The 24,018-nt window shown below is 33.7% G+C and overlaps 1 non-coding gene across 1 annotated transcript; it reads left to right on the top strand.

Annotated features, from left to right (window-relative positions):
- Positions 1-2,559: 2,559 nt before the first annotated feature.
- On the top strand, positions 2,560-2,666 carry LOC131178843 (small nucleolar RNA R71). The gene has a single exon (XR_009147851.1). It is a non-coding gene; the product is annotated as a small nucleolar RNA R71 (small nucleolar RNA).
- Positions 2,667-24,018: the final 21,352 nt, after the last annotated feature.

Here is a 24,018-nt window from a genome sequence, read left to right as displayed (position 1 = left end):
ATTAAATTGGCCTTGCACCAATTAAACTTCTACAACTCCAGTTATTGATGCCCAAACTTGCTGGACTCATGCCCAGTCCTGCAGGTCACCAAGGGCAGCCACACCAAACTCAATTCCCACTACACAACCCGCTTCATTTTTTATTCAAACAAAACCAAATGGTCACTAATTGACCATTAAAACCTACTTTCATCATCACATGATCAAAGTCTCATTTTCATCCCAAACCCTAACTCAACTATCTCAAACTATGCATTACAACTTGCATTTCATTACTCCACTTAAAAGATTAATACTAAGGGCAGCCATACTATCATTTTAGCTCCATGAAAATCATCAAAATCTTACCCCAACCAAGGCTGCTGAAAATATGGGATGAGCATACACATGGTATTTATTAAATTTCTTTGTAATTTTGCACTCAATCATACTCCTTTAACATGAATTTAAAGAGAAAATCAAGGTTAGGTCACTAACCTCTAATGGAGTGAAATTCCAAATTGCTAGGGTTCTTCTTTTTCACTTCTTTTTGCTCCCAAAAGACTCACCAAGATGAAAGAACAAGGTTTTATGTTGCTAGGTTAGGGTTTTGTTGAGAAAAGACTAAGGAATTCAAGCTTTTGTAAGCATGAAAATGGAGGAGGGAAGGAGGAGCATGGGGTGTCTTCTTTGGGAAGAAGAGTGGCTACAGAAATTTTCTAGAATTTGAGTTCTTTTCTGCCCATTTTATGTATTATAAGTGTTTTCCTTTAATTTGATTGGCTAAGCATTTTAATTACCTCATGCTTACATAAGCATGAGGTAATAAATCTCATTTATTCACAATTTCTCTTCTTCCTTTTCCTATTCATTTTTTAATTAATTTTTCATCAATATTTGTTCATATTTTATGTCATATAATTCACTTACATAAATGGACAAGTTGGTCAAAAATCATCTCTGAAGACGAAATGACCAAAATGCCATTCGTTTGGCTTAACGAGCCAAAATTGTGGTTACCGATTGAAAAATTTTCTGAGCATTTTCTTGGCATTCTAATACCATAAGAACCTCAATGACCCTTCTCTGGAGTCCCACAATTATTTTATAGATTTTCCCCCGGGTCTAGGGTTGCTAACGGCCTTCACCGTCACTTCCCCTTCGGGTTACTCATCACGGGGTTTCGGCTCGTTTAACCTTAGTGTATTTCGTTTCTAAAAATTTTTCCTTGATTTTTATGAGCATTATTTAGTTTCTTTATAACTCCCCATTTTATTCTAATTATAATTTCAAACATTCTAACTGCCTAGACTAACATTGGTCGCCTAAACAGTAGACTGTACGGATTAGCTAAAGTAAGGATGTTACACTTTCAACTTTGGAGGCAGTTTGTTTTGCAGTATGGCACTGTATTCCTCTGTTAGAGCTACTGTCCCATGGTCTTCCAGCTTTCTTTTCTTTGATAGAATTTCCTTAAGAAATTTAGCATAGGATGGCATCTGAGAGAGTGCTTCAGTGAAGGGGATGTTGATATAAAGTTTCTATAAAACTTCTAAAAACTTCCCAAACTGCTTGTCCAATTTGGCTTTTTGAAATCTCTGAGGAAAAGGTAGGGGAGGCTGGTATGGCTCTGGTAACTTCTTTTTCTTCCCTGCTTCCTCTTCCTGATCTTTCTAGGCTTCTCCCTCCTTTTTCTCTGCTTGGCTTTCAGATTTTTCTAAGGTCTCTTTTGTTGGTTCTTTCTCTAATTGTACTAGAGTTCTCTCACTCCTCAATGTAACTGCCTTACAATTCTCCCTTAGGTTCATCTCCGGTTGACTAGGCAGTTTATTAGTAGCCTTACTTGAAGAACTTGCTTGCTCAGCAATTTGATTCTCCAGCATTTTGTTATGGGTAGCAAGTTGGACCATTCTGGAAGTTAGCCGTTTAATCAACTCATTCTGTTATTGTTGAGCTGCTAGGAACCCTTCCATCATGGATTCCATGGTCATCTTCGATTCAGGTTGCTGAGGTTGAGGAAGCGATAGTGGCTGTGTAAAGTTTTGGCCTCTGTTATGAAATCCAGGGGGTGCTGGCTGTTTGTACCCCTATTGCTTGTTTATTGGTTGGTTCTGCTGATTGGACCATGAGAAATTTGGGTGGTTCCTCCATCCAGGTTTATAAGTGTTTGAATATGGATTGTTGGGTTGTCTCTGGTTGAAGTTTCCTCCATTATTCACATAGTTCATTTGTTCTGTACAGGGTTTATTAAAGCTATTATATTCTGAATATCCTCCTCCATAGCTGTCCTCATGTTGACTATTCATCCCTACTGCATTAGTTTGCATTTTATCAAGCCTCCTTGTGAGCTGATCAAATTGAGCATTTATCATGCTTAGGGCGTCCACTTCCAGGACTCCTGCTATTCTCTTTGCATTTCCTCTTTCATTTGACCACTCATAATTATGGTATGCAACCCTCTCTAGAAGTTCTTATGTCACTGTTTTCTCCATTAAGTCACCTTTTGTAGCTGAATCAACTGTGCTCCTTGTAGAGGGTAGTAACCCATTATAGAAATTTTGCACTAATAGCCAATCCTCTATGCCATGGTGTGGACATTCCCTCTGCAGGTCTTTATACCTTTCCCATGCGTCATAGAGTGATTCACCTTCCTTTTGTCTGAAGGTGTTGAGCTCAAGTCTCAGTTTTGCAGTCTTTGCAGGTGGAAAATACCTTGCTAGAAAAGCTTGTGAGAGGTTTTCCCAAGTGGTGAACATTCCAACTGGTTGAGAAAGTAACCACTTCCTTGCTCTGTCTTGAAGGAAGAATGGAAATGCTCTAAGTCTTATAGCTTGATCAGACACTCCATTCATCTTAAATGTGTCACAAAGGGCAAGAAAGCACTGGAGGTGATAATGTGTATCTTCTGATGGTGAACCCACAAACTGGGTTTGTTGAATCATTTGAAGCCATGCTGGTTTTAATTCAAAGTTGTTGGCTTCCACTGTGTGTCTAGTGACACTGGGCTAAAATCCTTAGACAGATGGAGCTCTGTAGTCTCTCAAGAGTCTTAGTCTGTCATTATTATCGGCCATGGTTGGAATTTCAGAATCTTCTTGATCATGCTCTTGATGTTTCCTTTCCCTCCTAATGGCTCTCAGAGTTCTATCTATCCCCGGATCATAGTCCAAAATTTCTTCTTCTAGCCTTGTTCTGGTCATATACCAGATCGAGCACCTGAGAGAAAAGAAAAGGAATAAAACAAATCAAACAAAATTAGATAATAAATATAATTGCCTAAATCAGCTAAATTGCTTATCGCTCGATATTACTAAAGCCAAAATCCCTGGCAATGGCGCCAAAAACTTGTTTACTAGTTTTACAACCACTGCAAGTGTATGGATTGCTAACAAGTAATAAAGTAATGAGTAAAGTATTGTTCCCACGAGGAATTTGATTAGTAAGTATCAATCTACACAGTAATTTTGACTGTTTAGGCTATCGAACAATGAAGGAATGGAAGTTGTCTATTTTAAACACTAAAATGATAAACTTAAAATGAAGTAATCTATTTTGGAACAATTCTGGAATTAAGATTTCATACCTGAATCTTGCTATGGATGTTATCTTATTTATTTACTGGTTTTGAGAATCGTTTACCTTGATGGAAATTAGTCCTAAGGTATCCTAAGTCCTCTCTCAAGGCACCTAGGGTGTATTCTAATTAACTTAAACCCAACTTTCGCAGCGATCAAATTAATTAAAATCCCTTAAGGTCCTTGACTAATTTTGAAATTCCATAAAGGTATCAGCATATTTCTAGGTCAGAATTCTTAGGTTCAAGATCTTGATTTTCTAATATTAATCTTCACCTTTCAGTCCTTCAATTAATATCTACAATAAATACTAAGTGGATACCAGCACATAGCATGCATTGGCACAGACTGCCGCAAGGTACATGGCTAGTGTGTCACTACACGACCCAAGGCAGTGTAACTTACTGGAGTGGAATTACGGAGTCTTGCATTGGCACAGAGACTTACACGGGTCTGCACTGGCTATACGGGTCTGGTTACACGGGCCGTGTACTTTTATTCTCAGAAAGTTCTTCAAGCTTGTGCCTGGCAGAGACTTACACGAGTCCCTGCAGATTACACGGGTCCAATTACACGACTCGTGTACTTTTGTTTCTCCATTGGCTTTCTGGCTTTTGTCTGGCAGAAGGTTACACAGGTTTGTGGCTTGGTTTACACGGCCTGTGTACTTTGTATCAGCAAAAATTCTGAGCCTTTTAACTTCTCCAAGCTTCCCTTTTGCACTCCTATACTCGAACTTCACCCAAACACCTAAAATGATGCAGAAAACATGGAATTAAGGGCTTAACAATAGAAATTATAAAAACTAATGAAATCAACTACTATGCATGAGATTACTTACCTAATTGCTATGAGATAGTATACAATTGTGCTTAAAAACATCTATACAATTCAAGTGCATCATAAAACCCCTAACTGCCCTATACTTATCAACTCGAGCCTAGCACTCTTGTTGACTCTAATTATTAATTGAATTGGTATTAAGCAATCCTCATCAAATTAATAATTGCTTTAAGAAAAGGAAGTAGTTAAGCTGAACAACAATTTATGAAGCATAAATCATTTAATTCATCCTATTGTTTCCTTAGGTTATTATCGAAAACTTATATCATAATCAATAAAACCTAATTACTGCTCACGTTTAATCTTACACAACAATTACGGATTATGAAGACGAACTAGCAATTGATCTCATCAAACAATTAACTAATAGGCCTTTTTAGCAAATCATTAAATAGATAAAAAACAATGAAATCAGAAAATAATAGATATTCAAAAAGACATAAATTAAATTAAAAACCTGGTCTCACAAATCATGCATTTCACACCTTACCCCTCTGTAAGGTATAACATGATCCCGTAGAATACCTAATGAACTATCGAACTTCACCTACCGATAACTCATTAAGTACCCTACAAGGGATTTTAAAACAATTTTCTTATTTTTGACAAGTGGTGAGCATTTTCTAATAAGTACTTAAAACATTTAGTTAAATTAAATCTAGTTGGAAATTTTAGCCCATTTTCTTTCTCCGCAAATTTTATAAAAATTTTGACAGAGTTTCCTCTGTATTTTGAGAAAACAGTTTTTCAAATACTTGTAAAAAGCACTTCTAAAAATTTTTCTCAACAACTGCTTCAATTTCATACTTAATCTCAATCAATTTCTAAAATTCACAAGTTCAATAATTCTCAAAATACTGTCAATCAATATCATTCATATTTCATTAGAAACCAAACAATTTAGATACATCATTACAAAATTTACATTAAGAGAATTTCAAACTACAATAAATATTACAACTTAATACAAACTTTGTACAAGCTGCTCAAGACCGATTTTACATGTCCATACAATTACGAGCAATACATACATCAAAATGAATATTTACAGTCAGGGTATAAATTATACCCGATAACTTTTAGCAGGTAGCTCCCCTGTCCTCAGCAACTCAATCTGTTGTTCCTCTAGTCTCTATATCTGCGACAGCATAACAAGCTATCGCTGAGTGGTGAACTCAGTGGTGTACAAACTAATAATTTAAAACTTAATACAATTTATGCTTGACAATTCATAACAAATAGAATTTTAAAATTTCTAAATTCTTCAAAGTCCATGACCTTCAGAAATCAACATTTTCATTTATGCAAATTATTCATTCGAATAACATTTTGATCAAATAGTAACTATTTATTTACATTTCTTTTAAATTCCGAGACAATGCAAAAATTTTTGAATCATTAACAAATTATTTATTTCAATCACAATTTATCAAATTATGCATAATTTAAAGGGCGTTGCCAACAATACACACAGTCGAACCTATGACCCAAAATTCGAATAGATGCTGTGTTGTACACCACGACATTTCACATTCTCCCAATAACCGAGGCTAAAAGGGAGAAACAAAGACTAGCTAGTATATATGAGTACTCATTCACATCATTCCCCAACTGGCAAGCCAGAGAGGAAGAAACTCGCCCCATCAAATGGAGGAGTTATCTCATAAGACAAGCTAATGAGAATTCACAACATATTTTGTCATGTCAACTGTGGTTTCAAATCATATTCAAAATAATTTCTATTTGCAAAGTATTTGCAAATCAACATATTTAATCATCATAAATTCATGCTCAAGGTTGGCAACACATCAAACTTAAAATTTACAATCCTCAAAACAATGCAATAAATCCTTAAATGCATAAGAAAATTTATATTGAAATTATACAATTTCATTCAATAAGTTAAAATTCTCAACACAATAAAATCATAAATCATACAATAAATTTATTTCAAATCAAATTGGAATTGAAAAGTAACAAAAGTGTTAGTTGCGCACAAACCTCAAACGAGTCGCCTGTTGGCCTTGACTCGACTCCTCGGGTTACATCACGGTATTCTTTTCCCTTTGAAACACACAATTTCGCAGTGTTTCAGTACCATAACTTTGCATAAATCCAATAATAAATTTAACTTCACTTTTACCTAGCTCTAACGTGCTAAATTCGATGTTCTTGAAATTTTGTGTTTCGGGTTACTATTCACTAGACTATTCAAGTCAAATTGTTGACTTTTTAAGGCTTAATAGGTATGGGAACTCCAACTTCACCCGCATACCATATTTTGGTCATTAACTTTGTTGGTTTTGGTCATTTTCTCAAAGCTTAGGTCTTTTAGGCAAAATTGCCAATTTTCAGTTTTGGAGTCCTAAGTTGCACTGTTTCATTGGTCCTTTTACTGTTAGAATTTGGCAAACCTTCCTTCATAGAAAATGTTCCTTATTGTCTTAAGTGTATTCTCATTTTTGGATCACCCCAATTGGAGTTTTGTAGCTCAACTTATGGCCAAAATACAGTTACTGTTCACGTGCACTGTTCATACTGCTATTTTGGTTCTGACAGATTTTTGATCCAACTTCGTTCAGTAATTTGATCAAGTTAAGTCCATAATTTGGTCTAATTTCCTTCATACGAAATGTTCTACTATGTCTTAGGTTTCCATAGGTTCAAGAATGGCCTAAATCGGAGTTTTCTAGAGAGAGTTATAGCCATTGGAACTTTACTGTTCAAATGGAAATCATAGCTTTAGTGTTCAAGAACTCAACTTTGCTCAATAATTTGATTAGGTTAATGGCATAATTTGAGTTGGTGTTCTTCATGAAAGTTTTAGATCTACATCTTATCTAATTACTGGTAAAATTTCGGGTCATTTTGACCTGCCTAGCTTGAGTCATTTTGAAGCTAAATTTATTTTGGATTTATGTTCAGTTCTAGTACTGAAACATTGTAAAATTGTGTGTTTCAGTTGAAAAGAATATCGAGAAGGAACTCGAGGAACCGAGTCGAGGCTAAGGGACGACTCATTTGAGGTTTGTGCACAATAAACCCTATTTAAGCATTTTATCCTTGAAAAATTGATTTAGTACGCATTATGAATTTATGAACTTTTGTGTTGCCACCTTGTGATCAAATTGTAACTTTGGAAATTGATTTGATTTTTGTATGCAATATTTGAATGAAATGTTTGAAATGGATTTTTGATTCACACTTAGCATGACAGTTACTTATTATTCCTCCTCCATTTATGGGGTTGAGATTGTTTATTTTCCTCCCTCTCTGGCTTACCAGTTGAGGTTGTAGATCGAATGAGTACTCCTTAGCTAGCTAGCCACCTCCCTCATTGACTTCGATTAATGGGGTTGAGATTGCTTTGTCATGGTGTACAACGCGGCACTGATCGGAAATTTTGTGTCATGGCTTAAGTTGTGTATGACTCGGCAACACTGTGTTTATGAAATTGTTTGACTAAACTGTGTTTAATAGATTATTTGACAAAATGGTGTTATTATGAACTTGGATACTTGTGAGATGTGATTGAGAAATAATTAAAGTATGTTTGGCAATGAATGATTTATTTATGGCATTTCAAATTTTTATTGTGCACCACTGAGTATTTTTGCACTCAGCGATGGCTTATTTTGCTATCGCAGATAAGAGCAAAGAAAAAGCAGCAGAGTGAGCTGCTACTGAGTTGAAGATCACATCAAGCTTTTGTACGGGTATTATTTTATACCTTTGTAGATAATTTTGATGTAAATATGGAAATGTTATATATATCAATGTAGTTGAGCAGTTGAAAATAAATTGTAATAATATTATTTTGGATTTTCTACGGTAATTTAATATTTGTACATATGAATTTCCTACTTTATGTTTTGTTAATGAAGATATTAAATATTTTGAGATGAGAAATCTTGATTTGTATTGTGAAATTATTTGAAGTGCCTTGAATTGAGTTGATTTGAGAATTATTGAAGGTTGGGAGTTGTGAAATATTTTTGGAAGTGCTTTTTACAAGTCTTTGAAGAACTGGTTTCTCAAAATACAGAGGGAACTCTATCAAAATTTTTATAAAATTTGCGGCAAAATTAAAATGGACAAAAATTTTTATTAGTATTTAAACTTGAATAAATGATTTTAAATTCTTATCAAAATGCTCACCACTTCTAAAATGTAAGAAAATTGTTTTAAAATCCCTTGTAAGGTACTTAATGAGTTATCGGTAGGTGAAGTTCGGTAGTTCATTAAGTATTCTACGGGATCATGTTATGCCTTACAAAGGGGTAAGGTGCGACATATGTAAATGTGAAATGAAATTTAAAGCTTGGAAATTAATGGAATGTAAATGTACCATTGTGGCAGTTTGTTAACTCTTGAGGAATGCTGGAATTCATGCTTGGTTTATGAAATAATGGTGTTGAAATGTGTTGGTTGTTATGGCAGTTTGAGTGTATGTATGGTGGTGTAAAGTGGGACATGTAAATGGGCATGAATTGGTGATTGAATTATTGTAAATTGAGTTGGACAAATTCTGCACTTGTTGGTGTACATTGAATGTAATTGTAAGCTGCCAAAATGACCTATAATATGTTATAAATTATGTTTAGGTTGTGGTACAACCAGAATTGGTTTGAAGGTTAAGTTTGGTGAGTGTTAAAAGTGATGCTTGATGTGTATGCAAGAATTTCAATAAGGCAGTTTGAGTTTTAGGCCTATAACTTTAAGTGTGTGACTCCAATTGGTATGAGACCAATTAGAGATGAAACTAGGCACAAAATGTGCCAACTTTCATGAAGAAAGCTTGCCAAAATTCTGCTTGCAAGATAGCTTGAAAAATGACCAAATCCGGATTAAGTGCAAATGAGGCCTGAAAATTGACCATTTGGGCAGCAGTTAGTGTTTAGGCCATAACTCACCCAAAACAGGTCCAATGGACCTGAAATTTTAACCATGAATAGTTAAGACCCATATCTACAAGTCTTATGAAGACACCAAATCCCAGAAATGACCATAAGCAAGTCAAACAGCTTGCACAAGTTCGGGTCCAAAAACTGGCCGAACCTAAAATGACCTAAAGTGACCTAAAATGACCAATTTTGGTGCAATTTGACCAGCAATAGTAAAATGACCATAACTTGGCCTACATAACTCAGAATGACCTGAAATTTTGCCCCGCGTTCCATAAGACATAGATCTACAAGTTTGTAGTTTTGACCGAAACCTGAAAACTGAGGGAACTAGGTCTTCCGGCTAGGTCAAACTAGTATCCCGGAATCTAGCAAATTGCAAGAAAATGCAGTATACACGGAAATGAACTTGGTAACATGTACCAACCCTAAAATACTATCGAATGTGACATATTAATAACATTAAAACCTAATTTACCTAGAATGCATCGAGAGTCGACATATTAGGTTGACTAAGCAAATATTAGAATTCAGTGAATTAATTATCAAGCATTATCGTTAGAGACAGTTTAAATGAGTACTGAAATACTTCAAATTGTGTTTCTCAGTTAGCAAAGACTCAGGGAAAGGGAAGGAAACACTGAGTCAAGACCAAGAGACAGTTATCAGAGGTTTGTGCACAACTAGTTTTTAACTGATTTTGTTTGAATATTTCATATGATTAAATGACATACTTTTCTTATGTATTATGTTTAATAAGCATTGGATTTAATTCAATGATTATTGAAATTGTTATAGTATGTATGAATTTAGCTTTGTGAAATGGTATTTCCACAAGTATTAAGCATTGTTATGGATTGAATAAATTATGTTTTGGAAAATTGTGATAGAACATGTTTTGAATTGTGATGGTAATTTTCATGGAAAAATGCAAATTTATGATTTGAATTGTGATGAGCATAAAAATTATTGGATATTGGAATTGACTTTGAATTGAATTATATTGTGATTTATGCTCACTAAAAGGATTGTGATATTGTTTTATATCTCACTATAGATGCTTGACTAGGTTATTACCCGTCTCTCTCATTTGTTGAGAAGACAATGGAGTTAGTTGTGTTTTGATTACCATGGTACGTGCACAGGCTTAGATTTTCCTCTGATTTGAGGTTAGATCTATGTTTATTTTATCGTTATGGCCCTTGCGGAAGATTCATTATTGTGATGGTACTGTGCACGATGATTCGACCTCCCCGACCATAGGGAGTTAGAATTGGATTCGACCTCCCCGACCATAGGGAGTTAGAATCACATCGAATATGGCCCTTTCGGATTAGTCTTGTATAGTTAGTGAGATAAAGATTGATTTTTGAGATACAACATAGTTTTTGAGATACATAATGATTTTTGAGATACAGAATGGCTTTTGAATGGTAAAGAATTGTGATTTCAATTATGGTTTATGTATAATTGATTTTGTTGGAATTACTTAAATGGTTAGTCATGATTTGATAAATTGAATTTTGTGATCAAAGTCATTTATACAAATGATTTACATTATTGGCAATGAATATTTTGAGTTTTGAAATTTGATGAGTATTCAGATTTCCAAATTATTTACTGTAAATTTTGTCAATGTATATTGTACTATGTTTTAAATTATAGTTGTGCACCACTGAGTTCACCACTCAGCGATAGCTTTGTATGCTGTCGCAGGTAAAAAGAGCATAGAGTAGTGAATAAGTTTCTTTGAAGACATATTCAGATCAGCTCCAGGTATATCATAGGTATACCCATGTACATAGGTTTTGATGTATGCATGTAACAATATGTATGTAAATTATTTGAGCAGTTGTATAAAAACTCTTGTAAAATATTTTGGTATGTAATTAAATGTAAGTCATTGTAAATATAAAGTTGAGATTTTATTTACTTGAATAGTTTTATATTATAAATTTTGAGTCTTGTAATCAATGAAATGTTTCTTTATGATGAGAGTAGTTTGAAAATGAATTGATTGTTTATTGAGAATTGAATTGTGAATTGAAATAAAGTTTATTGAAGTTGTATTTGAGAAAACATATTGGGAGCATTTTCTTTTGCAGGATTGAAGAATTGTTTTCTCAAAATACAGCCGGCACTTTGCCGAAATTTTGAAAAAATTTTATAACACCAGATTTTAATCGATGATTTAAATTTCACGAAAATTGTTTTAAAATCCCTTGTAGTATATCTAATGGGTTATCGGTAGGCGAAGTACGGTAATTCATTAGGTGTACTACGGGATCATGTTACATCTTACAGGGGAGTAGGGTGTGACAACATCAATCAAGTCTCAATTGGTTAAATCAGAATCCTAATTCACATTGTTAAAATCAACAACACACACATGAAAATAATATGCTAGTATATGTAACTTCAACTATTAACATCTAATGCACTCCCACATATCCATGAACACCATTAATCACTATTTAATTTATGAAATTATTCATCTCCTAAGTTCCTCAAGGCTGCCAAATTGGGCAGTTTTACTAGTCCCTCACAATTTATCCAAAGCCCTAATTCAAGGTATCAAAGTCAACAATATATATGTAATTAAATTCTAATACTCTTAATCACCTTAATCAACATCATTAATTACTAATTTTATGCATGAATTAATCAATATCCATGCTTATCAAGGCTGCCAAATTGGATAGTTTCAAGCATAAAAAAAAAATCCCCAAAATTCATTATTAGAAACCCTAATTCCATGGTCAACCCTAAACATACACCTACAATTAAACTCTAGTACATGCAATTGCATTAATCAACATCATTAACTCCCATTTTCATGTAAGAATAAATCACTCTCTCATATCTCTCAAGGCTACTGAATTGGGGGACTCACAATTACCCATTATTTTCTTCAAATTTTCCACCATACTAACTCAATTAACCCTCAAATCAGGAATTAAAAGAAGAAGGGTGAGAAATTATGCACTAACCTTTAATGGCAACTTTTGTACCTTGTAAAAACTTCAAAATTTTTCTTTTTCTTGGCTACCTACAAGCTTCCCAAGGTGTGGGGATGAGTTTTGATGAAGGGACTTATGACTTTAGGTGGAGAAATGGAGAGATTGAGCTTGCATGCAAAGAAGAACACATATGAGGGAGAAAGAAAGGAGTTTCAGCCATGGGAGATAAGGTGAGGAAGAGGGGCTCTTTTTGGGTTTTAAAATATGTAACTAGTGCCTTTTATAGTCCACTAACTTTTTGGTTTAATAATATAATAATCAAGGTTTCCAATAATTCTAATTAGTCCCACTTAAGTTCCTTTAATTACATTACATGTAATTTCATATTTTCATGGAATTTTTACAGGGTTCTCTAAATTTTTAATATCACTCATTTTAATTGACTTTTTGATCAAAAGTTAACTTTAGGTTTCAAATGACCAAAATGTCCCTCTTCGGGTTAAGTCCCACTTTTTCGATAATACCGATCAAATCCCTAATCTGACAGTTCCCTTTAATTTTTATACTGCCTATTTTATTTTTATTTTTACCTTTACCAATTAATTAAATTTTCTTTGACATTTTTAATGTCATTTATATCTCGGTAAAATTTTAATTAAACCCCGAAAATTATTTCCTAGGGTTCCTCGTGAGTCTGAGACACGACTCATTTAACCTAATTTCATTTCATGTCTTTTATTTTTCCTCGTATTTTCTTATCAGGTATTCTATCATTTTATGTCTCCCCACTATCATTTAAATATAGTTTCCGGCATTCTGACTCTCCGAATAGACGTTAGTCATCAAAACAGTAAGATGTACGGACTACCTACGGTGAGGGCATTACACCCTGCCCAGAAAATGATCACAAGCTAACATAAATGAGCCTTGAATATGGAGGTGGAATTCTGAACCTAGAATCTGCAAAACCTGGACCATGTGAACAGTAAACTTTGAATTGTCATAACTCACTCTGGAAAACTCTAATTTAGGTGATTCTTGAACCGATGGAAACTTTAAACATAGTAGAACATTTCACATGAATAAAGTAAGGCCAAATTATGAACTTAACTCAACCAAATTGCCGGCAATGTTAAGTTAACAAATCTGCTAGAACTGGACCTCGTGAATAGTAACTAGTAATTTAATCATAACTTGAGTTACAAAATTTCAAATTAGGTGATTCAAAAGTAAAATAAAGTTGAGATCTAGAGGAACAATTTTCATGAGGAACACTTCACCAAATTATGATGGAAACTAGATAAAAATTGGGTTCAAAAATTAGGGCACCAAGCTGCCTAAAATCCAAAACTCTTTGAAATCACAAATCTAACTTAGGGATGTATTAGACATTTATGTAATGAGTTTTTAGCAGTAGTTGAGATAAGTATTGAGACATTATACTTGTGTGTTTTCAGTAGAAGAAGAGGTTGGGACGGACGAAGAGAAGTAAGTAAAGAGAAAGAAGGTCATTGAAGGTTTGTGTGCAACTAACTTCCCTTTTTGTTTTTAACTTGAAATTTGTTTTGAATGAGCTTTATGTAAATGACATATGGTTTTTCCCTTGCATTTGAGACATTTGTGTGTTGCAACCCCTCTATGGGTTTTATGATGATTTGAATATGTTGATTGTTTTGCAAAAGTGATTATTGAATTAGAAACTAAAGGAGCAGAAGTATGAAAAACACAAGTTTAGATCATTGAAATTCAAAAATTTTTCATCTAGGGTCACATGCATCATGCAAGATTTATTTTTACCTATTTGATTTCAATGATAAACAGCATATTAAAACTCTTTTAATACAGTTTTGGATCTACATTTGCCAATTAAGATTTTAGAATTAATAGATTAATTCATTAGAACCCTATATTAGATCAAGAATAAGTGCACTAACCTTTTGATGTACTGCAGTGTGTTTGACACCTTTGGGATGCATCTTTAGGACACCAGATGTTGTTCCTCTAGCTTGTCCACACTAAGATCACCTATGGTAGCCCTTGAATAGCTTTCAAAGCTTTTTCTATGAATTAGAAAATCAAGTTTTTCCTTTTGAGAGATTACAGATGTAAACAGGACACTAGAAACAATTTCTAGTATTTTTAATTCAAGAGATTGTTTGCTAATCTCTTTGAATTGATGAGAGATGAAGAATAAGAGAAGAAAGAACAGCCAAGGGTGGCAGCACAAAGAGATGAATGGAAGTTTGTGTTTTTGTTCTTTCATCCTTACATTTATATAGCTAGGTCACCACTTAAAACCCTTACCACATGTCACCTTCTGATTGGCTACAGGTTTAATTGACCCAATCACATTGTGCCAAGTGTTAAATCTATATTAAATCCCGACTTTAATCATCTTACATGATTAAAAGACATATGACAAGCTTATGTGTAGTGCCATGTGTCACCATCTCATGGTGCCACATGTCACCCTGTGAAATGACCAAAATACCTCCGTGTTTTAATTTTGAGTTCTCAACCCAAAATAATTATTTCTCTTCTTCTAATCAATTTATATCAAATATAAATTAATTAATTAATATCTATTAATTAATTTCTCTAATTAAATTCATATTTAAATACTTTAAATATAAATTTAACTTATACTATACATCCAATAACCTAGATTTGGTTTCAAGCCATGCTAGGGACTTTGCAATCTAATTTCAAACCAAACCTATTTAATTAATCAATTAAACTCTCTAATTAATTAATTAATTAAATTATATTTAATTTGGTGATTACTTGTGTATGTGTGTAACTTACTAGACTCATCACTAATTGGGAATGAGACATGATATCAACTCTTAATATCATCAGAACTCTTTCTTACCATAAAAGATTTCTCTAAATCATTTTATGCACCTCATAGACTATGGTTAACACCTAGCATAACATGCCATAGCCACCCAATTAGTAATAAGGTTTACCTTAAATGAACCTATAATCATATGTTACCATGCACTAGAATCTCTCTGTTACAAAATCTCAATTCGAGCTAGAGTCATGGTTTATGTCAAACCCCATTTGCTATGAATATTATGTTCTCTTTTAATTCCAGTTCTTGATTAAAAAGATTTTTCTCATCAGAAACTCTTTTCTGATTAAATCTATCTGTCCTGGCCAGGAACTTGAAACATCAAGAACAATTAAATAAACATAGGATTTTATCCCTATTTACTTAGAGGAACAGATTCCATCTTGATCAACACCTACCTCCATATATAACTAGTAGGAGCCAACACATGCCCATATACCCATACACAGTACAAGTATGAAAGCAGTATCAAACTCAAACCACTTATACACAAGATAACTGTACTATCTCAGGTCTAAAGATTATATGCACTGATATGATTTATGACAATACATTGACAAGAGTGAACTCCATGTGCTTGTCATAAATGTCACTGGTTCGACCTACTTATCATGTATAAGTGCCTATCATGTTTGTTATATGGCATGAGACTCACCATTCCATCTTATTTATATCTCATATAAATAACTTGGGAACAAACATGAATACAATCTTTCTGGATAAGTCATGTCCTTATTGTGAAAAATTGTAACACCCTCACTGTAGCCATTCCGTACATTCTACTGTTCCGGTGACCGATGTCAGTTCGGACAGCTAGAACGTCTAGAAAAATATTTAGATTAGAGTGAGGAGCCATAATTAACTCAAATAATAATAAGAAAAATTAAGAAAAAATTTTAGAAATAAAATAAAACCAAGTTAAATGAGCCGGTGCCCTAGCGATGGGTAACCTAGTGGGAAGTTGCGGTCTTTGCAGCTAGGAGCTCTAAACTCATGGAAAAATTCATGAAATAATTTTCAGGACTCCAGAGAAGAGTCATTGAGGTTTCTATGGCATTAGAATGCCAAGAAAAGGTTTAGAAAATTTTTTTCGATCGGTACAGACAATTTTAGTCTGTTAAGCCAAACGGAGGGATGATTTTAGAAAATCTTTAGAGATGATTTTTGACCGACTTGTCCAGTTAAGTAAATAATTATTATGATGTAAAATATAAATAAATATTACAAAAAATTAAATTGAAAATGAGTAGAAAGGAAAAGAAAAGAAAATGAAAGAAAATAGGAAATATGACATCACATGATGTCATTAGTTAGGTCTCTACCAATCACAACTCAACAAGCCAATTAAAAGGAGATAAATTAGACATAAATTGACAAAAAAATCTGCATCTTCAACCTTTGGGCAGCCAAAAAATGTAGAGAGAGAGAGAGAGGAAAGAAAACTTCATGGAAGCTTGATCAAGCTTGAGCTAACCCACCCAAATCACCCCAAAACCCTGGCTTCCCTTCACAAATATTTACCCTTACACCTAGAGAAAGTCTTGGGCAGCAAAAAGAAAGAGAAAAAGAAGAGTTCTCAAGCTTTGGAAATTAGCTAAATCAAGGTTAGTGCCTATACTCACTTCCATATCTTTTAATCTTTGTTAGGAAGACAAATTAAATGAGAATTTGTTATAGAATTGAACAAAACAATTATATTGAAGTATGTATGAGAATTGGTAGCCATGGGAGAAGGATAAGATTTATTGATTTTTATGAATTGAATTGTTTAGAAGTGGTTTTTGATGAGAAAACTTGAGTTAGATGTTGGATTATGTGTGTTGGATGTGTTAGATGGCATGGTAGCATGAAATGGACACTTGGAAATTAGGGTTTGTGGAAAAAATTAGGGTTTGCTCATGAAATGGTATATTAACCTTGTAATGGTCAATTAGTGACCATTTGAATGTGTGTGAGGAGGAATTGAAGTGAGTAAGGATGTTGGAGTTGAGCTTAGGCATGCTGCCCTTGGTGACCTACAGGACTAGGTGTGAGTCCAGCAGGTTTGAGCAGCTATAACTAGAGTTGTATAGGTTCAATTGGTGCAAGGTCAATTGGATATGAAATTAGACACATAATGGCACAACTTTAGTGAAGAAATGCTGCCTAGAAAACCAAACCAAGTTGACCTAAAAATTACCCTAATCCGGGTGACCAACATGCTGTCCCTGGAAAATAACTAAATGAACAGTGTTTGTTCAAATGGTCATAACTCAGTGTAGAAAAGTTCAATTGATCTGAAATTTTACCAGCAGAAAGCTGAGACACATCCCTATAACTTTTATAAAGAACAAAAATCCAAGCTAAATTACCAACCAAACTTAGGTCACCAAATCTAGCAGAACCAAATTGCCCAGAAATTCTGGATACAGGTCAATCTGGTCAGTTGTGGTAAAATAACCATAACTTGAGCTACAAAACTCCAAATGGAGTGATTCAAAAAAAGAAATATAACTAGACACAATAAGGAACAACTTTCATGAAGACAATTTTGTCAAATTCCTACTGTACAAATGACCAATGGAATAGTAAACCTAGGGTATGAAATCTAAAAATTTTGAATAACATAAGATAAGCTTTGAAATGGTATTGGAAATCAATACCAACAAAAATAAAATGCAAAATGGTATCTTGGAGAACTTAGGTTCAATAAATTTATTATGTATTAAAAAGTCAACAATTTGAGTGAATAGTAAAGTGAATAATAGTACAAATACACAAAGTGTAAGAACTAAATTGGTAGAGGAAATTAAGGTATGAAATTTGGAATCCATAAAATGTTCATGGAGAACTTGGAATAGAAACAGTAATTTACATAAATGACTTAATGAACATTTAAGTTATGTGAATATATAATTAAGATTTGTATTCCCATTACTAGTAGGTCTAATAAAACATGAGTGATACCGCTTGAATATGAAATGAAATTAATCTAGATGGATTGTTGAGACTTATACTCCCAACACCAATGGAGTTCATAATATATTAGCAATACAACTTGAAGTATGGAATGTACTTTACATGAATAGATTGTTGAATGAATAAATGTGATAAAAGTGTCATTTGAGATTTAGGTTCCCATCAAGAGAGAAAGGAAAGATGTTTTGGATGTGAATTGTGATCAATATGAATGATGTAAGGAATGTATGAATATTATGATGAATGTATAAATTATGGAATTTGTCATGAAATAATGAAGTCATAAAACACAATATATTAATATTTAATGATATTATATGCCCTTGTATTGCCTAGACATGTGTGTCAGATTGGATAGATTGGCATGCCAATAGGGTATTGTTTAGCAGTACTGCGAAAGGCTTTATGCCTGTATTCATGGCTTTATGCCCGTATTCATGGCTTTATGTCCGCACTCATGGATTAATGCTCGATTATGTGTTATCATTGCTTTTTAGCCATACTGACTGCATAAGCGGTTGATGTTCTGCGTCCCATGGTATGACAGCCCGAGGCATAGCGGTGTCCAGTGCCAATGACCCATTATCCAGTTTAGCTAGCCTTGTAACACCCCTATATTCGGTAGTGCGTTCTGCTGTTCCGATGATCAGTGTTTGTCCGAACAGATAGAATGCTTGAAACTACACTTAAATGTTAGTGAGGAGACATAAAATAATGAAATACAATAGAGGAAAATACAAGAAAAACAAAGGAAAAATAATAGTAATGAAATATGACTAAGTTAAACGAGCCAATAACCGTAGCGATGGGTGACTGCACCGTGAAGTTATGGCGTGGACCGTTGACTAGCCCTAGACTGCGGGGAACCCTGGGAAATATTTTTAAGACTTAAATAAACATCAATTAAAGTATAAATGACATTAAAAATGTCAAAGAAAAATTAATTAATTAGTATAAAGAAAAATGAGAAATCGAGAAAACGATAAAAATCGGTGTTACTGAAAAATTAGGAATACAACCCAAATAAGGGCATTTTGGTCAATTGACACCTCGAGTTACCTTTTGACCTAAATTTCCATTAAAAATAAATGATATTAAACTTTGAAAATGTCATGAAAACTAAAATTGTGGTACATAATGTAAATAGTGGAAGAATGGTGGCAAATTTGCAAAATTTAGAAACTTTGAATAAATAACTATTATAATTCATTTAGTGCTCCACTAAAACAACAATTGGGACACCTAAGAGCTGAAGTGGACTGAAATGAGTCATGTTCAACCTCTCATAAACAAACCAGCTGAAAACTCCCAAGAAAAATCCTCCATGGCCGCACCTTGAAGGTCCTCCATGCATCCATGATCCAAGCTTCCAATGGTTAAAGTTTCTTCATTAAAAGTGATCACCACACCTTGGGCAACATTTAGGGAACAAGAAAGAAGAGATTTAGTGGAGTTTTGAGGAAGTCTACAAGAGGTAAGTAACCATTTCTTCATCCTTTCTTTGTTAAAGCTTGTGTGGGTGTTGTGGTGAGTTGATTTATGGAAGAAATGTTGAGGTTTGGTGAGTTAGAGTGATGTTCCATTTCGGCAGCCATGGAAGTTCAACATGTTTATCTTGTTTTTACATGTAAATGGTAATTTGAGGTGTTAATTTAAGTGCTTATATATAAAGGAGTGATTTACCATATATAAAGTTTGAATTGTAAGTTTGAAAAGTTAAAATGGAAGCTTGATGTATATGTGTTACTAGGGTAGCCTCATAGTGAATATTGGTAGTGTTTAAATCTATGAAAAGTTGTTGAATTATGGTACAAAAAGTGGCAACATACTGTTAGTAGTATACCCTAGAGCATATCATTTAGTATGTATCTTGTACATGTTTTATTAATAAAGGCATTTCCACTTTTCCGTTTACATAAGATATTTATATGTAATAGAAAAGGTCCATTGATATTTTGTTAGAAATATTATTCTTAAGTTGTTAAGAATATGAGTGACAATATTTCTAGCACAAAGTATCATAAATAGGTTTACAATCGAGGATACTTCATAATAAGGACATGACTTATCCAGAAAGATTGTATTCATGTTTGTTCCCAAGTTATTTATATGAGATATAAATAAGATGGAATGGTGAGTCTCATGCCATATAACTGTAACACCCCTAAGTTCGGTAGTGTGTTCTACTGTTCCGATGACCAGTGTTGTCCGGACAGTTAGGATGCCTAGAACTACACTTCGATATGAGTGAGGAGACATAAAATGATGAAATACAAGAAAAGAAAATACAAGAAAAACAAAGGAAAAATAATAGCAAAGAAATGTAACCAAGTTAAGCGAGCCGAGAACCCTAGCGATGGGTGACCGCATCGGGAAGTCACGGCGTGGACCGTTGACTAGCCCTGGACTGCGGGGAACCCTAGAAAATATTTTTAGGACTTAAAGAGACATCAAATGAAGTATAAATATCATTAGAAATATCAAAGAAAAATTAAATAATTAGTACAAAGAAAAGTGAGAAATCGAAAAACGGGCAAAACCCGGTGTTACCGAAAAATCGGGAATGCAACCCGAACAGGGGCATTATGGTCATTTGACATCCCGAATCGTCTTTTGACCTAAAAGTCCATTAAAAATAAATAATATTACACTTAGAAAATAAAATGAAAAATTAATTTGGTGGTACCTAAAGTAAATAACAAGAATTAAGGGTTTAATGTGGGATAAAGGGAAATTAAACTTATAATATGATTAATTGGTGTGAGTGGGCCACTAATGAATAAAATAAAAACATAATGGGGCAGCTGTAATTCCATTATACAAGCTGAAATGTTCATCTTCTCCATTTCCCTTAACCTTGCCGAATTGAAGGAAATGAAACCTCCATTGCCGTTTTCTTTCAAGCTCACCTAACCTCCTCATTTCACTTCCAATCATTTAGGTTTCTTCATTAAAGATTGTCTACACATCATAAGGAAGAGCTTGATACCAAAATCAAGAAGTTTAATCAAGGTTTAGCAAGTTCCAACCATAGGTAAGTTTACATTTTTGAATATTGCTTTGTTAAACTTTGTGTACATGTTATGGGTGTTGGATTTGTGAAGAAAATTTTCAAGTTTGAGGAGTCATTGATATGTCCATTTTGGACAGCCATGGAGTTATGTATTTAATGATTTATTATTACATATATTTGATGTAAATTCATGTTGAGTAGAGGGATTTAATATCCTAGTAAGTTATTTCCATGAAAATGTGGTGATTGTGCACTTAAATTGGATATTGACGAATTGTGGGACACTTTGGCATTGTAGAACATTTCGGCAGCCTTGGGACACTTTGATAAATGTATGAGTTCATGAAGGTATTGGCAGAATATTGACATTGAGGATTGATGGATATGTATATAGATTGGTTGTGTAAAGTGTATGTAAGAATGAGTAATGTTTAGGTGTATATGTGATTGTACTTAGACTTTGTAAATTTGAGTTTATTTGGTGTATTGAGGATGTGTGTAATCTGCCCAAAGTGACTTTAAAGTGAAGTGGTATATGGTTTTGGTAATGTACCAAAACAGAATTGGTAAGGGAAGTGGACATATAGTAAGGTGAATGTGTCATTGATGTATGTTTAAGCAAGGTAATTAAGGGCAGTATGCATTTTAGCCTATAACTTGAAACGTGTAACTTCAATTGGTATGAGACCAATTGGAGGTGAAACTAGGCACAAAATGTGCCAACTTTCATTAAGAAAGCATACCAAAATTCTGCTTGCAAGGTGACATGAAAAATGACCAATTCGGATTAAGTGCAAGTGAAACCTGAAAACTGACCAATTGGGCAGCAGTTAGTGTATAGGCCATAACTCACTCAAAACAGGTCCAATTGACCTAAACTTTTAACCATGAATAGTTAATACCCATACCTACAAGTCTTATGAAGACACCAAAGCCCAGAAATTACCATAAGCAAGTCAAACAGCTTGCACAAGTTCGGGTCAAAAAACTGGCCGAACCAAAGTTGACCAAATTGACCTAAAATGACCAAATTTGATGCCATTTGACCAGCAACAGTAAAATGACCATAACTTGGTCTACATAACTCGGATTGACCTAAAATTTTTCCCCGCATTCCGTAAGACATAGATCTACAAGTTTGTAGTTTTGACCAAAACCCGAAAACTAAGGGAACTAGGTCGTCCGGCTAGGTCAAACTAGTATACCGGAATCCAGCAAGTTGCATTAAAATGCACTAAACAAGGAAATGAGTTTGGTAAAACGTACCAACCCTAAAACCCTATCGAATGTGATATATTAATGACACTAAAACCTAAATTACCTAGAACACATCGAGGGTCGGTATATTAGGTGATTAAGCAAATAATAGCTTTCAGTGAATTATTTGTCAAACATTATCGATAGAGACAGTTTAATTTAGTACTGAAACACTTCAAATTGTGTTTCTCAGTTACCAAAGACTCAGGAAAAGGGAAGGAAACACTGAGTCCAGACCGAGAGACAGTTATCAAAGGTTTGTGCACAACTAGTTTTCAACTGATTTTGCTCTGAATAATATTTCATATGATTAATTGTATGTTATTGTTTTAAATTGTGTTTGTGCACAACTAGTTTTCAACTGATTTTGCTCTGAATAATATTTCATATGATTAATTGTATGTTATTGTTTTAAATTGTGTTTGTGCACAACTAGTTTTTAACTGATTTTGTACGAATATTTCATATGATTAAATGACATACTTTTCTTATGTATTATGTTTAACAGGCATTGGATTTAATTCAATGATTATTGAGAATTGTTATAGTATGTATGAATTTAGCTTTGTGAAATGGTATTTCCACAAGTATTAAGCATTGTTATGAATTGAATAAATTATGTTTTGGAAAATTGTGATAGAACATGTTTTGAATTGTGATGGTAATTTTCATGGAAAAATGCAAATTTATGTTTTGAATTGTGTTGAGCATAAAAATTATTGGATATTGGAATTGACTTTGAATCGAATTATATTGTGATTTATGCTCACTAAAAGGATTGTGATATTGTTTTATATATCACTATAGATGCTTGACTATGTTATTACCCGTCTCTCTCATTTGTTGAGAAGACAATGGAGTTAGTTGTGTTTTGATTACCATGGTACGTGCACAGGCTTAGATTTTCCTCTGATTTGAGGTTAGATCTAAGTTTATTTTATCATTATGGCCCTTGCGGAAGATTCATTATTGTGATCGTACTGTGCACAATGATTCGACCTCCTCGACCATAGGGAGTTAGAATCTGATTCGACCTCCCCGACCATAGGGAGTTAGAATCACATCGAAGATGGCCCTATCGGATTAGTCTTGCATAGTTAGTGAGATAAAGAATGATTTGTGAGATACAGCATGGTTTTTGAGCTACAGCGTGGTTTTTGAGATACAACATGGTTTTGAGATAAGGATTGATTTTTGAGATACATAATGATTTTGAGATACAGAATGACTTTTGAATGGTAAAGAATTGTGATTTCAATTATGGTTTATGTATAATTGATTTTGTTGGAATTACTTAAATGGTTAGTCATGATTTGATAAATTGAATTTTGTGATCAAAGTCATTTATACAAATGATTTACATTATTGGCAATGAATATTTTGAGTTTTGGAATTTGATGAGTATTCAGATTTCCAAATTATTTACTGTAAATTTTGTCAATGTATATTGTACTATGTTTTAAATTATAGTTGTGCACCACTGAGTTCACCACTCAATGATAGCTTTGTATCTTTATTCGCGGTAAGAAGAGCATAGAGCAGTGAGTAAGTTTCTTTGAAGACACTTTCAGACCAGCTCCAGGTATATTATAGGTATACCCATGTACATAGGTCTGATGTATGCATGTAATAATATGTATGTAAATTATTTGAGCAGTTGTAAATTAAAATT

Source organism: Hevea brasiliensis, chromosome 3 (genome assembly GCF_030052815.1).
Source record: "Hevea brasiliensis isolate MT/VB/25A 57/8 chromosome 3, ASM3005281v1, whole genome shotgun sequence".
Lineage (NCBI taxonomy): Eukaryota > Viridiplantae > Streptophyta > Magnoliopsida > Malpighiales > Euphorbiaceae > Hevea > Hevea brasiliensis.
Note: the sequence above shows the minus strand (reverse complement) of the source record. Positions and strands in the feature narration are given on the sequence as shown.